Source organism: Gopherus evgoodei, chromosome 1, assembly GCF_007399415.2.
Source record: "Gopherus evgoodei ecotype Sinaloan lineage chromosome 1, rGopEvg1_v1.p, whole genome shotgun sequence".
NCBI classification, from domain to species: domain Eukaryota; kingdom Metazoa; phylum Chordata; order Testudines; family Testudinidae; genus Gopherus; species Gopherus evgoodei.
In genome coordinates this window covers 10,760,171-10,774,763 of record NC_044322.1, presented here as the reverse complement: position 1 = coordinate 10,774,763, position 14,593 = coordinate 10,760,171, and the positions used below count along the sequence as shown (strand labels likewise).

The 14,593-nt window shown below is 49.0% G+C and overlaps 1 protein-coding gene across 1 annotated transcript in view; it reads right to left on the bottom strand.

The window, feature by feature from the left end:
• Positions 1 to 14,216, bottom strand: part of MYO7A (myosin VIIA) — a 192,737-nt gene extending 178,521 nt beyond the window's left edge. Inside the window, 1 exon segment of the mRNA XM_030557917.1 lies at positions 14,022 to 14,216. The gene's annotated coding sequence lies outside the window, so the exon portion shown is untranslated.
• Positions 14,217 to 14,593: the final 377 nt, after the last annotated feature.

Genomic DNA, 14,593 nt, shown 5'->3' with positions numbered 1-14,593 from the left:
ACTGGAGACAGTGTCATGATGATGGAAGAAGCTCCAGATTTTTGTGAATTTGAGTCTTCTGATTGGTTGCTTGCCTCATTTACTCCCCTCCTGGAACTGAGAAACCAATCAGAGGTGGTGTAGGAAGAGCTCTTCCTCCCTCTCTCTTTTCAGCAACTTGAAGCCATTCTCACAGGAGCAGAAAGCAAAGTTAAAGAGCCCAGCCACTCAGGGCAGCTCCTCTGTTTTTCCCCTCCACCCCTGCAGCACCCAGGCTGGAAAGGGGCGGCGGGAATGAAGGGCCCAGCCTGGCTACAATATAGACACCACTGTTATCTCACAGGAATTAAATCCAGGTTCTCTAACATAAGAAAACATAGACCTCTGCCATTAGAGAGGAAGGAGACATCCTTTACCAAGGAGAAAGCAACGGGCTGCTAATCAATCAGGGAAACCACTAGAGGGAGACATGATCACAGGCCCCACACCCATGTATTGCAATTAGAGCTGTGCAAACAACTGATTTTCCAGTCCGCTGGCAGTTTTGAAACACTGCGGGGTAAAACAAATGATTTTGGATCAAGATAAAACAGAAATTTTTGACAAATCAAAATGTCAGAAAAAAATAAAAGTTTGGGGTCAAACAAAATGTTTTGTTTAATTTTTGGACCTGGTTAGCTGGTTTTAAATAAGAGCAAACAAAATGAAGGGCTAGATTCACAAGGGGACTCAGGCACCATTCACAAAACAAGAATGGGGGTGCCCCCTTTCTACCGAAGTGTCCCTCCTCTCAGGTTACTGCTCCAAGCACTAGACTATAGGGTCATCCTCATTCTCTGGCCCAGTGACTATTTAATTATTTAATACAAAGTTGACCAGCTTCCATGGGAGAGATTGAGAGCACCCCCAGTCCAGACTAACCAACAGCCCTGTGGTTAGGGCAGTCACCTGAGATATAGGATACCTGGGTACAAGTCCCTGGTCCGGTGTGGTTATCGGCACCTGGGTCTTCCACCTCCTAGGTGAGTGTCCAACCACAGGGCTATTGGGCATAAGGGTGGCAACATGGCCACCATGATTTTGTGAATGGTACATAAGTCGCGTTGTGACTCCAGCCCCCCAGATCAACCCGCTGCATTACAGAAATGTTTGAAATGAACCATTCTGACATTTCTCGTGTTTTTCTTCAACCGAAGCAATTCACCAAAATTAACATGAATTCATGAAACGTTTTAGTTGACCTGAATCTGCATTTGTGGGTGGGGGAAGTTTTGGCTGCAATATTTTGCCCTGCTCTAATTACAGTGGAACAGGCAGCGTGGAGTAGCAGCCCTGCCACATTCAAGTACACATTCAAGCATTAGGCGGATGAGGTTGTACATACACTTTCAAAGAGAGATATTTCCATTCTTATTACACGCACACCACACACACACACACACACACGATGCGCTCGCACAGTGCCAGAAGAAAGCTGGAGAAATGGCTGCTAGCCCTTCCCCCACCAGAGTTAATTTAAAACAAAAATTGCAATGTACGTATGACATCTAAACGGATTTTAGTTAAACCAGGACAACTTGTGTGTACAGACAAGGCCATAGATATTGCAAGGGGAAGTGATACTGACAAGACTCACAGTAATGCCAGTGAATAAGGCTACACTCATCATGCAGTTTAGGCAGACGTTCTGGTCTGTGCAAAGTCCCATGGTGGCAAATAGATATGAACACTGCACATTACCGCTGTGAGTGTGAATGCCACTCATACGTAGAAGGATTATATTGTGGACACCGTCAGGGTTGCTAGGCTCTCAAGAACAAATGCTGCAGGCTACTCACCAATCAAACAAATTATATTTACCTTGAGTTTTAAAATCTAGGTTACTTAACATGCTCCTGACCTTATGACCGGTAAGGCTTTGCTACATTTAATTCTTGCAAGCTGCAGTACAGATACTAACACTCTGCATTGCTATCCAGCTATGCTTTTCACTGAAATAGCTCAAAGGAAGAGAAAACAGAAGCAGGTGTGCAATGGAGGCTCTGATGTGGTGGTGATTACTGAAACTCAATGGAACAAGTCGCATAACTGGAATGCCAGTACAGAGGGGTGCAGTGTACTGGAGGGATAGGAAGTGACCAAGAGGTGTAGGGGTGATGCTCTTGTAATGCCAACAGACCTTAGTCATCCGGGGTGGTGGGATCAAACCTATGACCTCTGAAGCTTAGTGTATGAGTCTCTACTGCATGAACTAAACGTCACGTGGCACATACCAAGGCTGTAGCAGACTCAGCTATCTCTCAGATGGTCTAAGTGCAATCAGAGGGGGACAGAGCAGCATACCAAGTAGGCCTGGGTTACTCTATAGCTAGGATTTCCAGAAGAGCCCAGCACTCAAAATTGGGGCCAGATTTTCAAAAGAGCTCAGGGTGTTGGGTGCACGGGGATGCTAAGATCTTTTGAAAATCTGTCTTTCATTTAGATGCCCAAATGAGAACTGAGCTCATTTGAAAGTCTGGCCCCAAGTTGTGGGTGCTGAGCACTTGAAAGTCTGGTCCTGAGCTCTCTTGAAAAGTGGGCCCCACAAGTCAGATATATAGACTCATAGACTTAGAAGCACCAATAGGAGACACTTCAACTAAACCACATGATCATAATGTCCTTAAAGTCATTGGGCCAGATCCTCAGGGATCTGTAACCAGCATAGTTCCAATGGAGCTACACTGATTTACCCCCCTTGAACATCTGGCCCAATGAACCTAGGAAGCTAAGAAGAGTAGGTTGGTGACATTTTTGGAGATAAGATGCAAAGGAATAAGAAACAAAGGAAAAATGTCAGTGAGCATATGGGCTTAAAGTGCACTGGTGCCCCTTTTCTCACACCAGCCCAAGTGGGGTCGATGAATGGCCCAGCTGCTGACCGGCACTACTTTCTCCTGGCCGTTTGAAGCATTGTCTGCCCATTCTCCCCCAGCAATCAGGCAGAGAGGAGTCTCAGCCCACCTTCAGCCAGCAGCTACAGGAAGCGTGGCTCATGGTGGACACTTGAAAGGAAATTCTGATGGCTAGACAGAAAGCCAGCAATGCAGGCCTGGAGCTAGAGAAATGCTCCGAAAGCCTCAGTTTCCAGCCAGACACTGCCAGCTAGGCAGGACTGCACCCAGCAGCAGGTGGAGAGCAAGAGAGGCGATGACAGGCCAGGCCCTAGCCCAGCTGAATAGCACGTAGCTTCTGTCAGAGCAAGTCCAGGTGGCCCAGCTCTGGTCTGTGCTCTGAGCGGTGCCATTATGATAAATGTATAGCTTTCTTCTGAGCTAGCTAGTTCTTACGTGGTCTGTATCACCATTGCACCTGAGCACCTCCACTAGAATAGTTTCTTTGTAACTGAGGAAATGCAATGTTCCCCATTGCTCTAGGTCCACATACCTCCATCCACTAGCCGTATTGAGACTTGGGCACAGTTCTTGTAAATTACATTGCGGTCCAGGCTTCAGTGAGTGTCACTAGCTATTGCTTATTTTAAAATTATAATAGCGATGATCCTGAAGACTCGATCCTGAGCCCTACAGGATCCTGAGGCCCTACAGGAAAAAAGTAGCAGGATCCTGAGTACAGTATCCTGAACAGGATCATGAGCCCTACAGGAAAAAAGTAGCAGATGCTCAGCACCAGGGCCAGCTCTAGCCATTTCGCCGCCCCAAGCACAGCGGCACGCCGTGGGGGGTGCTCTGCTGCTTGCCAGTCCCGCAGCTCCAGTGGACCTCCTGCAGGCGTGCCTGCGGATGCTCCACCAGAGCCGCGGGACCAGCGGACCCTCCGCAGGCCTGCCTGCGGGAGGTCCACCAGAGTTGCCTGCTGCCCTCCCGGCAACCGGCAGAGCGCCCCCCACGGCAGGCTGCCCCAAGCATGAGCGTGGCGCGCTGGGGCCTGGAGCTGGCCCTGCTCAGAATCCACTGGCAGCCCCGCTGATCAGCTCCTCCCCCTAACCCCCAGGGCCTCCTACCTGCCACCGGTCCCTGCCAATCAGCTCCTCCCCCTCCCTCCCAGCACCTCTCACCCACCACGATCAGCTGTTCAGCAGTGGGTAGGAGGCGCTGGGGGGAGGCATGGAGCAAGGGTGGGGTGCGCTCGGGGGGAGGGGGCAGAATGGGAAGGGAAGAGATGGGGCAGGGTGGAGTGGGGGCGTGAAGAGGCAGGGCAAAGGGGGGGTCTTGAGGGAAGGGGTGGAGTGGCTAGCAGGGCCTGGTGCAGAGCAGGGGTCGAGCACCCCCAGGGAAATGAGGAAGCCGACGCCTGTGCAGAGCCATGTTAAATGGCCAACCGGGGAATCCCCAAGAAGCTAAAACTATTAGAGGCATTGCCAGAGTTCACTGTGCTCCAGCAATCACTGGCTGCTGGCTGGACCCTTGTGGGCCATTGCAGCCAGCCCATGGTTTAGAGCAGGGATCAGCAACTTTTGGCATGCGGCCCACCAGGGTAAGCATCCTGGCAGGCCGGGCCAGTTTGTTTATCTGCCATGTCAGCAGGTTCAGCCGATCGTGGCTCCTACTGGCCACAGTTCATTGCTCAAGGCCAATGGGGGCTGTGGGAAGCGGCGGCCAGCACATCCCTCGCCCACGCCGCTTCCTGCTTCAATCCAGATCTCAGACCCTAGCCAAAAGGGGCCTGATTTTCAGTAGTGCTGAGCTAATGAAAGACAGACCCTATCAGAGTCAATGGAGCTGCAACCTTTTACACTTGCACTGTGTTTGTCCCAAAGAGGCAAATCAGGACTGTAGTAGAAGTGTGACATTAACAACAAGCACAGATCCAGAATACCTAACCCCAAAAGAGCTTTCTGTAGTCCACAAAAGGAGCAGAAACTCCATTACTTATGTACTTATATGGCCCTTATCACTGTAATTTCTGGGCATCTCACAATCATTAATGGATTTACTATTATCCCCATTTTGCAGCTAAGGAAACTGAGGAACAGATTAATATAAGTGTTATTCCCAAGTCGAGACCCAGAAGTCTGTAGCTGAGGGGGGTGTTGAATCCAGGTCCCCTAAAAGGCAGTCTAGTGTGCTCTCTAGTAGGCAATTACCTTTACCAAGCTATACAACGGAAGGGGCTCAGATACCACAATGATGAGCAGCAGTGCAAAGCACAACGCAGACAGATGGATGAATCCCCCAGGTCTGCTACAGTATGTCCAGCAGCAAATAAGACAGGACAAAGCCCCCTTTGGAAATGCACATAAAAATCAATGCTTAACAGGCATATATTCATCTGAGACTCATCAGGAATCCAGCATCAATATTTAAACTGCCTCCAGTAAGGTCAGTTGACTTGCCCTGCATTCAATCTATTTGACATGCCACAGCAGACAGAGGGCCGGAACAAAAGACCCAACCTTTCCTCCCTTCCCGTGCTTCTGCATAGCCAGAGCATAACAATGCACTGCTGGGCCATCCGATACATGCTTGTTGCCCTGAAACAGGCAGAGCCTCAAAAGGAGGGTAATTGCCTTTTGTACTCAGACCTCTGACAGCGACCGTGTCTTTGCAACAGCAACAAAATTAATCGAATGACATCTCATTTCACAATGCAGCCAGGCCTCCTTTCAGCAGAAAGCAGTCTGGCAGGCTGAACCGATTGGGCAATATGCTTCCCTTGCTGTTGGAGCCAGCTGGTATTTCTGATCTGTTTCACCTGTTATTTATGGCAGAATGTAAAGATCCCAACTCAGATCAAGGCCCCATTGTGCTAGGCGCTATATAGGCAAAAGGGTAGTAAAGGGCTCTGTAGGCAAGTGGAGAAAGGGAAAACAAGAACCAATGGATGGAGGTAAAAGCCAGACAAATACAAATTAGAACTAAGACATTTTTAACAATGAGGATGATTATCCATAAGAACAAACCACCCAGGGAAGTGATGGATTCTCCATCCCTTGATGTCTTCAGAGCTGGATGCCTTTCTGGACTAGGTGCATCAGTCAAACACAACTCTTTGGGCTCAGTCCAGGAGTGAGAAGGTTAAGTCTAGTGGCCTGTAACATATAGGAGGTCAGACTAACTGATCTAGTGGTTCCATACGGCCTTACAAAATCTATGAGACATAGTAAGAGACAGATCTTGCTACAGAGAGCTTACATCTAAATAGACGAGGAGTGGGAGAGCTAAAGGAGTATGGTCCTCATTGCAGAGAGAGAGAATTGAGGCACAGAGAGATCAGCTGACTTGCCCAAAGTTACCCAGAGAGTGTACACCAGAACTAGGAACTGAACCCAGATCTTAGCCCCATGTCAGTGTCTTAACCACAAGCAGGGCTGGCGCCAGGCACCAGCAAAGGAAGCAGGTACCTGGGGCGGCCAATAGAAAGGGGCGGCACTCCGTCCGTTATTGGGGCAGCAGGTCCAGGTCTGAGGCGGCAATTCGGCAACGGGTCCTTCAGTACCTTTCTTCCACTTCGGCAGCAGCTCAATCGCTCCACCTCTAGTCCTTGGCAGCACTTTGGCGGCAGCTAAATAGGGTTTTTCTTTTTTCTCTCTCTCTCTTTTTTTTTTTCGGCTTGGGGCAGCAAAAAAGCTGGAGCCGGCCCTGACCACAAGATCATAATTCCTGTTTCTGCTGCAATTTGGTCTGTCATTTGTTACGGAGAGGGTCTTGCACACACCCTAGTTGTGTTTTAACAGTAACACCACCTTGCTCGTAGGCTGTGCTTTTCATCTGTAAATCTCAAAACACTTTACAGAGGAGGTAAATAGTATTAGCCCCATTTCTTAGATTGGATCACCGCTGGGATAAGTGACATAGCTATGGTCACACAGGATAGCAGTGGCAGAGCAAGGAATAGCATAATTAAAATGTAGGCTGGAAAGGGAAATCAAGAAGTTGTCTAGTCCAGCCCCCTCTGCTGAGGCAGGTCTATGTATACGTAGACCATCCCTGACAGGTATTAGTCCAACCTGGTAAAAACCTCCAGTGATGGGGATTCCACAACCTCCCTTCGAAGCCTATTCCAGATCTTAACTACCTTTATGGTTAGACAGTTTTTCCTAGTATCTAACCTAAAACCCTCTTGCTGCAGATTAAGCCCCTTATATCTTGTCCTACCATCAGTGGACATGGAGAACAATTGATCTCTATAACCATCCTCTTTATACCAGCCCTTAATGTTTGAAGACTGTTATCATGTCCCCCCTTCAGCTTCTTTCCTCAGCATGTCCAGTTTTTTAACCTTTCCTTATTGGTGAGATTTTCCAAACCTTTTATCATTTTTATTACTCTTCCCTGGACTCACTCCAATTTGTCCACATCTTTCCTGAAGTGTAGCACCCAAAACTGGACCCAGTGCTCCAGCTGAAGCTTCCCTCATGCTGAGCAGAGCGGGACAATTACCACCCTTTGCTTACCTATGACACTCCTGTGAATACACCCCAGAATGATATTGGTCTGTTCCACAACTGCATCAGAGAACCCATGTCTCTTGTTGACCCCCCAGCCTGAGCCCTGGACCACAACGCCTTCGGTAAGGAGTCCCCTGCAGCTTAGCTTCTCCTTCTCCTTCATCCAGCAGCAGACTAATAGATAGATCGCTAACTCTATCACTGACATTGCCATCTTTACACTGAATAGCACCAGACTCCGTGTAGCCCCCCTGATTTCAGCCTGGGTACCAGTATCAGAATCAAGCCCTTAGCAGACAATGTTTCATCTTGAACGGTTTTCCTCAGCGTGAAAATCTCTGCTTAATTCATCAGTACAATCCAGTCCACCTCCCTGACTTTTCTCGCCTTCAAGGGCCTGATCCAAAGCCAGGGATGCCACCTCTGAGGGACAAAAACCCAGGACATCCTGAGCCCACAAATCTGGGCAGCTGGCAGTATGAACTGAACACCCGCACAGACTTTCCAGACAGCCACCCCCAATAAAGAAGGATCCTGGGAAAAGCTGAACAGCTGGCAACTCTATCCAAAGCCCACTGAAGTTAACAGGAGTCTCGCCCCTGCTTTCAATGGGCTTTGGATCTGCTCCCAGGTGAAAAGAACAGATCAGGATTAATAATGGGTCACAACTTGAAGACCTATTCAGTGTTTCCTCAGTCAAGACTATAGCGACTTCAGTAGGAGTTTGGCCTGAGCGAGGACTCTGTAAAAAACAAGGATCTCAGATTTAGCCCAACAGTAATAACTAAGACTTTGCTTTTCTACGTACCCTTCATCTCAAGCCCTTTGCTAACATGAATGAACTGATCCTCACATGACTCTTGGCAGATATTATTATTATTTATGATCTGTACTGTGCTATGAAGTAGGAGCCCCAGTCATTGCCTGGTATCCCATTGTGCTAGACACTGAACAAGTTCAGACACTGAGATACTACAGCCAAAACTTTCAAACTTAGGTGCTTAAGAACTCAAATCCTTATTTAAGAGCCTATGTAACTGTCTGATTTTTCCTCTGACTTTAACAGGAGCTGCAGGGGCTCCGAAGCCTTACAAGGTCTTATTCAGTTTATTATTTGTATTGTGATAGCACCCAAGGGCCTCAATGTGCTAGGTGCTGAATGGATACACAGGAAGAGCCAGTTCATGCCCTGATGAGCATATAGTCTAATGACAAGGGTGGGAGGGGAATCGGACACATAGTGATTTGTCACAAGTCAGTGGAAGAGACAGAAAGTAATAAATAAATAAATAAAAACCAAGTCAAGTTTAAATTAGGCCTGATCTACACTAAGGGGCAGATCGTTCTAAGTTACGCAACTTCAGCTACGTGAATAACATAGCTGAAGTCGACATACTTAGAACTACTCACCGTGGTGTCTTCACTGCAGTGAGTCTACTGCTGCCGCTCCCCCATCGACTCTGCTTGCCCCTCTTGCAGCGGTGGAGTATAGGTGTCGATGGGAGAGCGCTCCAGGGTCGATTTATCACGTCTAGACTAACTGAGATAAATCTACCCCCGCTGGATCGATAGCTGCCTTAGGTGCTTAAATCAGACTCGTTTTAGGTAGCTGCTCTGTTCCTAGTCCTGTTCTTTCCAACCTTCAAAGATTCCCCCTAAAAGGTAGGTTTTATTAGCATCCTTAATAATGATTGGTACTGTGGTGTAGTGACATAGTCCGAGACAGTCCCTGCCCTGCAGACCTTACAATCGAATTTCTAAATCGGAGTTGAACTATCACATTTGTGCCTGCGACACCCAAGTTTGCTCCTCCCACTTATCCACTGCCCTGTTACTAACCTGAGCGGTGAGGTCATCCTTTTCTTATTCGTGAACTTAATACTGGTGGGAGGGGCTCAGTTTGCTGCTCTGGAAACCGACATCCTCTCCCCACACAGAACAGACACAACAAGGGTGGTGGCCGAACAGCTTTCCCCTCAATCTCGAACTGGAGGGATTATCTCCAAGGGTGAGAGGGTAATTCAGTCCCCATGGCCCAATCAGCCCTTGACCGCTCTCCTGAGGACTCATCTACACTGGAAACGTTCACTGGCATAGCTACATCTCTCAGGGGTGTACATCCACCCCCGCCCCCAAGAGACGTAGCTAAGCCAACCTAACCCCCAGTGTAGACGGCGCGAGGTTGACAGAAGAATTCTCCTGTTACCCTAGCTGCCCCCTCCCGGGGAGGTGGATTAGCTGCAGTGGTTCTCCATCTATTTACCGTGTGGGCCACATAGGCAGCTCTCTGTGTGATGTGGGCCGCATCCACACAATACAGATACTACTTGGATGGTCCTCGGGATGTCACAGGGGCCACAGCTGTGTGCTGATTGGGCTGCAAGTGGCCCGCAGGAACCACTGAACAATGGGGGAACCCCTCCTGTCGCTTCAGGGAGTGTCTGCGTTGCAGCTGTGATGCTGTTACATTTTTAGGCCTGGTCTACACTGGCGGGGGGAAATCAATCTAAGATATGCAACTTCAGCTAAGAGACTAGCATAGCTGAAGTCGACGTATCTTAGATCAAATTAAAATTACTTACTTTGCGTCCTCGTGGCACGGGATCGACAGCCCCGGCTCCCCTGTTGACTTTGCTTCTGCCTCTCGCCGAGCTGGAGTTCAGCAGTCGACGGGAGAGCTATCGGGGATTGATTTATCGCATCTACACTACACAGGATAAATCAATCCCCGATAGATCGATTGCTATTGGGCGGGTAGTGCAGACGTACCCTTAGTGTAGCCAGAGCCTCAGAGCCACAACCAAAATGCCCACCAGTCAATTCATCTGAATCAGCTGATCTCCCTGATCATGGCTCAACTCCTCCCTTAATGGAGATCTGACTCTTCAACCTTATTCAAGCTAAACCCAACCACTTGGGCCCATATCACCGGTTGCTCTCAACCGTGTGACATGTCCCCCGAACACTTGCAATTGTCAGTGTCTGGCTTGAGAAACAAACAAACAGATTCATATTGCTGTATCCCAAACACCTCTTCTCCTCCTAGGCTCAGCTTCAGCTGTGACAAAGGCTCACTCAGCAGCCCGGGCTACGTAGCCTGCAGGCTGGATTACTGCACCTCCTTAAATGTCCTCTTTGGCAGGACTTGGCAATCAAGCGTGTGTTAGGGAGGAAATTACGTCCTCGCATTACACCTGCCTTGACAGAGCATCCATCAGCTGCTCCCGACATGACGGCAGATGGGGTTTACATTGCATTCTTTGTTTATAGACTTCTGCAGGCGCCTTTACCAAATTACACGAATGATCTGTCAGCCCCTACCACAAAGGCCAGCCTCGGGCCAGTCTGGACACACAGCCACAGAGGGAGCTTCTGGGACAGACTATGTCTCTCGCTCCGGCCCCTGGAGTAGTGTATGAAGACTGTAAAGGAACCACAACGGGCTGGAAGACACTCCCCATTACAGGCACAGCGTAGGGCCGTTGGAAGCTGCAGAAGGGACCCCCTCACAAGGCTGGCAGAGGGCACCACGGGGACCAAAGAGGTGGGCGTCATAGCCTATATGCAGCTCGGGGTGAACTGTTGTAAATCGGAGCTGCTAGATAGTTGCTCTAACTTATTCCAGGGACCGTTTGGGCCCCCCAGAGTAGCCCAGAATCAACACAGACACAGCACAGAGACAGGCCCACTAACATCTTGCTCTGGGCTTTGGTGATCTGGGGTACATGCTCCTTGCTTGTGCTGCTGGTTAGTTAGGAGTTAAGACCTGCTGCTGAATCCTTGCCTGCCTTTAAGAGCAACTAAGGTCCTGTCTTCTTCCTCATGTGGTGCCTCTGATTGCCCTGTTCCCTCTCCCATACCTGGAAAGCACAGAGCACAGCCTGGCTCGCCCACAAACAGATCATTGCATATGGCTGTCTCCTACCGCAGTCAAAGGGAGCCAGTCCCATTAATGCACAGCAATTACAATCTGACAATGCTACGTCAAGTAAGACAAATCAGCTGTGCTTCCACCTAAGACAGCCAGTAGTAGTTTCTCCTGATCCCCCCCCCCCCACCTTCTGCAGGGTTCTGAAGCCATTCTTGGCAGCTCCAGGAAAGGCTTTGCTAACCTGTGAGCTGGCAATACCTTCATTAATCACAGAATAATCCTTTCCATGGTAACCCAAGGTTTGTGAAGTCACAAGATAGCAAGCATGAGACAGAGACGCTGGACACAAACAGCTGGTCCAGGGAAAACAAAAAGTGATCGATATATCTTGCCCAGAGCCACAAGGGGCAAATTAATTAGAAATAATACGGGGGGCGGAGGGGCAGGGAGAGGGTGTTGTATGTATGGAGCAGATTCTGATCTCAGCTCCACTGGTGTAAATCTGGAATAACTGAAGATAGAGGTTCCGCCAAACTTACCCCTGTGGAACTGAGATGAGAAATCTCATCCTACGTATTGAACTCATTCTGCATTCTCTGAATTGCTCCTGGCACAGCACAATTGTTCTAACAGTGAAATGAAAAGCTTTAAATGAAAAAGTCAATAACCTCCACTGAAAATCCCAGATCGCCAGCAGTCTATCATTGTGGACTCACAATGACTAATAAACACAATTCAGATAAAGCTATCTGAAAATCAGTGGAATTCAGAGTTTGCCATGCAACAGGTGATAACATTCCAATCCTGACCGCCCAGCTACCTAGGTCCTGAAGTGGCCCTTGTTACTATAGTGCCCAAGCACCTCTTAATCATTAAAGGGTTTTTTCCTTACCTGGTAGGGAAATATTATCCCCATTTTGCAAATGGGGAACTGAGGCACAACATAGACATACTAAGTGACTTGCCCAAGGTCCCACAGAGAGTCAGTGGCACAGGCAGGAGCAGACCCCAGCTCTTTTAAGGCCCTGTCCAATGCCTTAACTACAAGACCATGCTGCCTCTTCATAGCTGTGATGTGACCAAGAGCACTCCAGCTGTTCCAGGGAAGCTGTGGGTCCCTCACTGCAGAAACGGGGCTGGAATTGAAACCCAATACGTCCAGGCTTGATAGAATGAAGCCATGTTTTCATGGAACAGCTTCACTAAACAGCCAAAGCCTGAATGATCAGTAGGGCTTTTTCATGGGGCGAGCTCGGAATCCTCCCACCTGGGCCACGGAGCCACTCCCTCATGAGCATGGCACCTTGGAGGCTGCAGGAGTGGCCTGGGCCTCTGCCAGCTCCCTCTGTGGAGGGTTTTGGCCAGGGGGCACCAGGAAGGCACAGATCCACTGGCCCATCCCAACTCTAAAGTCTCTGTCCACATGGCTTTGGAGGGAGCATTGCTCAGTGACTGACAGGGGGATACAGAGCTCTCCTATGCTGTATCTCCACAGCCTGCCCACCATGCATTACAGCCACACTACTTCCATGGCACGCAGGGCGTGAAATGGCCACAGGGCCAAGAAGACAAAGGATTTTACCCCCAAGGGACTCAGTGTAACCAGAATTGCCTTGCCATTTGGGCCTTTTACTGAAGCCAACCGCTAACTGCCTGGGGTTAGGAAGAAGTTTCGGTGAATGGTAGATTATTCTATAATTGCCCATGTGAAACACTAGAACTGGCCGTGATCAGAGACAGGATACAGAGATGGACCCACCGGTCTGATCCACTCTGCCAATTCCTACGTTCTACAGAAGCTTTGATGTCGGCAAGTCTGTTCATGATTTGGGATCTGAGGCCATTTTCTCGGTCATGTCATTATTTGCAGAATCTTTGGTCATCCTTTGGCCAGAGGCTGGTGCTAGCGTTCCCCTTTCTCACACTCACACACAGCAGGTGGGGAGCCCGGCCCGAAAAGCAACGTTCTTCTCCGCTAATGAATTCAGCCTCCTTGTTGTGATGAAGTGACCCAAGCTAAATTAAGTAGATGCGTGGAAACGACAGAGCTCTTTAATCCTTGCTACGGAGGCAAAGCAGGACAATGAGTCCTGGACAAATATGGCTCTGAACATTTCTGAGAAGTTTTTACTTTGAGGCAGAGTTGATTTAGACTCAGGCACTGGAACCGACTCACTTATCAGTGAATGTTTAATAACTCTTTAGGTGCGTGGCGTCCCGCAGCCCAACCCTACCACAAATACTCCATCTGAAGCTTTCCTTTGCCTCACATGGTGGGGACCGCTAAGGAGAGTGTGGACACTGATATGTCTAAAAGAAGAACAGAGGATTCATGAACATGATCCTGGTGTAATCGAAACCAGCAAACGCTCTGATATTAACAGCGACGATGAGAGAGCCTGAATGCGCTATATGACAGGCTTGGCTAGTGACCTGACAGCTTTCTTGTTAATAACCTACGAGAACCTACATTTTAAACAAAGTGTCTTAGTGGGGCTGCATTGCTTTGAAAAAGCTCTGCCCCTGATTCAAAGCCCATAATGATGCCAGCAAAGCCAGGCAGAAAACTCCACCAGGCAAACAACTATTAAACAGTAGCCACCGCCGACTCAGACAGAGCTGGGAAACAAAAAAGCAAGCAAGCCACCCAGGAAAGTGTTAATGTATTTACCGCCTGTAGAACCAGCAGCTCTAAGAGGCTTTCCAGCAAATCCTTAAGAATCAAACAATGCAGACATCCTGTGCTGTACAGCCCCAGACTGGCACTGGTTACTGACTTACCTTAGCAGTACATGGAACCACAGTCGCCTTGGGTGCTCCGTGAATAGTCCAGGTTCCAGGGAAGCCCAGGCTGTCTGGAGAAGAGATTAATGTCCCAGGTAAATGAACAGCCCCGTCTGAGTTAAAGCATGGACCCTTCTCCTCGCCTGCCTGCCTGCCTGCCTCACTCTCTCTCTCCGTGCCTGCTTTGCTTACAGTGCCTGGTACAGTGGAATTGCCTCCCCATTCATACTCACTGATCCTTCTTATTGAGGGGAGGAGCTGAGGAGCGATTACAGAAGCGATGCTTGGGATTGCGCTGACACAGGGTGCAGCCGGAGGCCTGGATTTTAAAGGGCAAGGTGACAGCTTCGTACCTGTCAGAACCTCTCCAGCCCGAGGGCCCAGTTCTGCTTTCCTGAACTCACCGGGCGGTTTGGATGGTGGTTTGTTTGTTTTACAGTAGCACCACAGAATCCAGTCAAGGTCAGGGACCCATTTTTAGTAGGGACCTAATACAATTACAGGGCACAGCGAGCCTTAAAAGGAGACACTAATACAAGGAATGTGCGAAGAATGCAGGATTGAGCCCC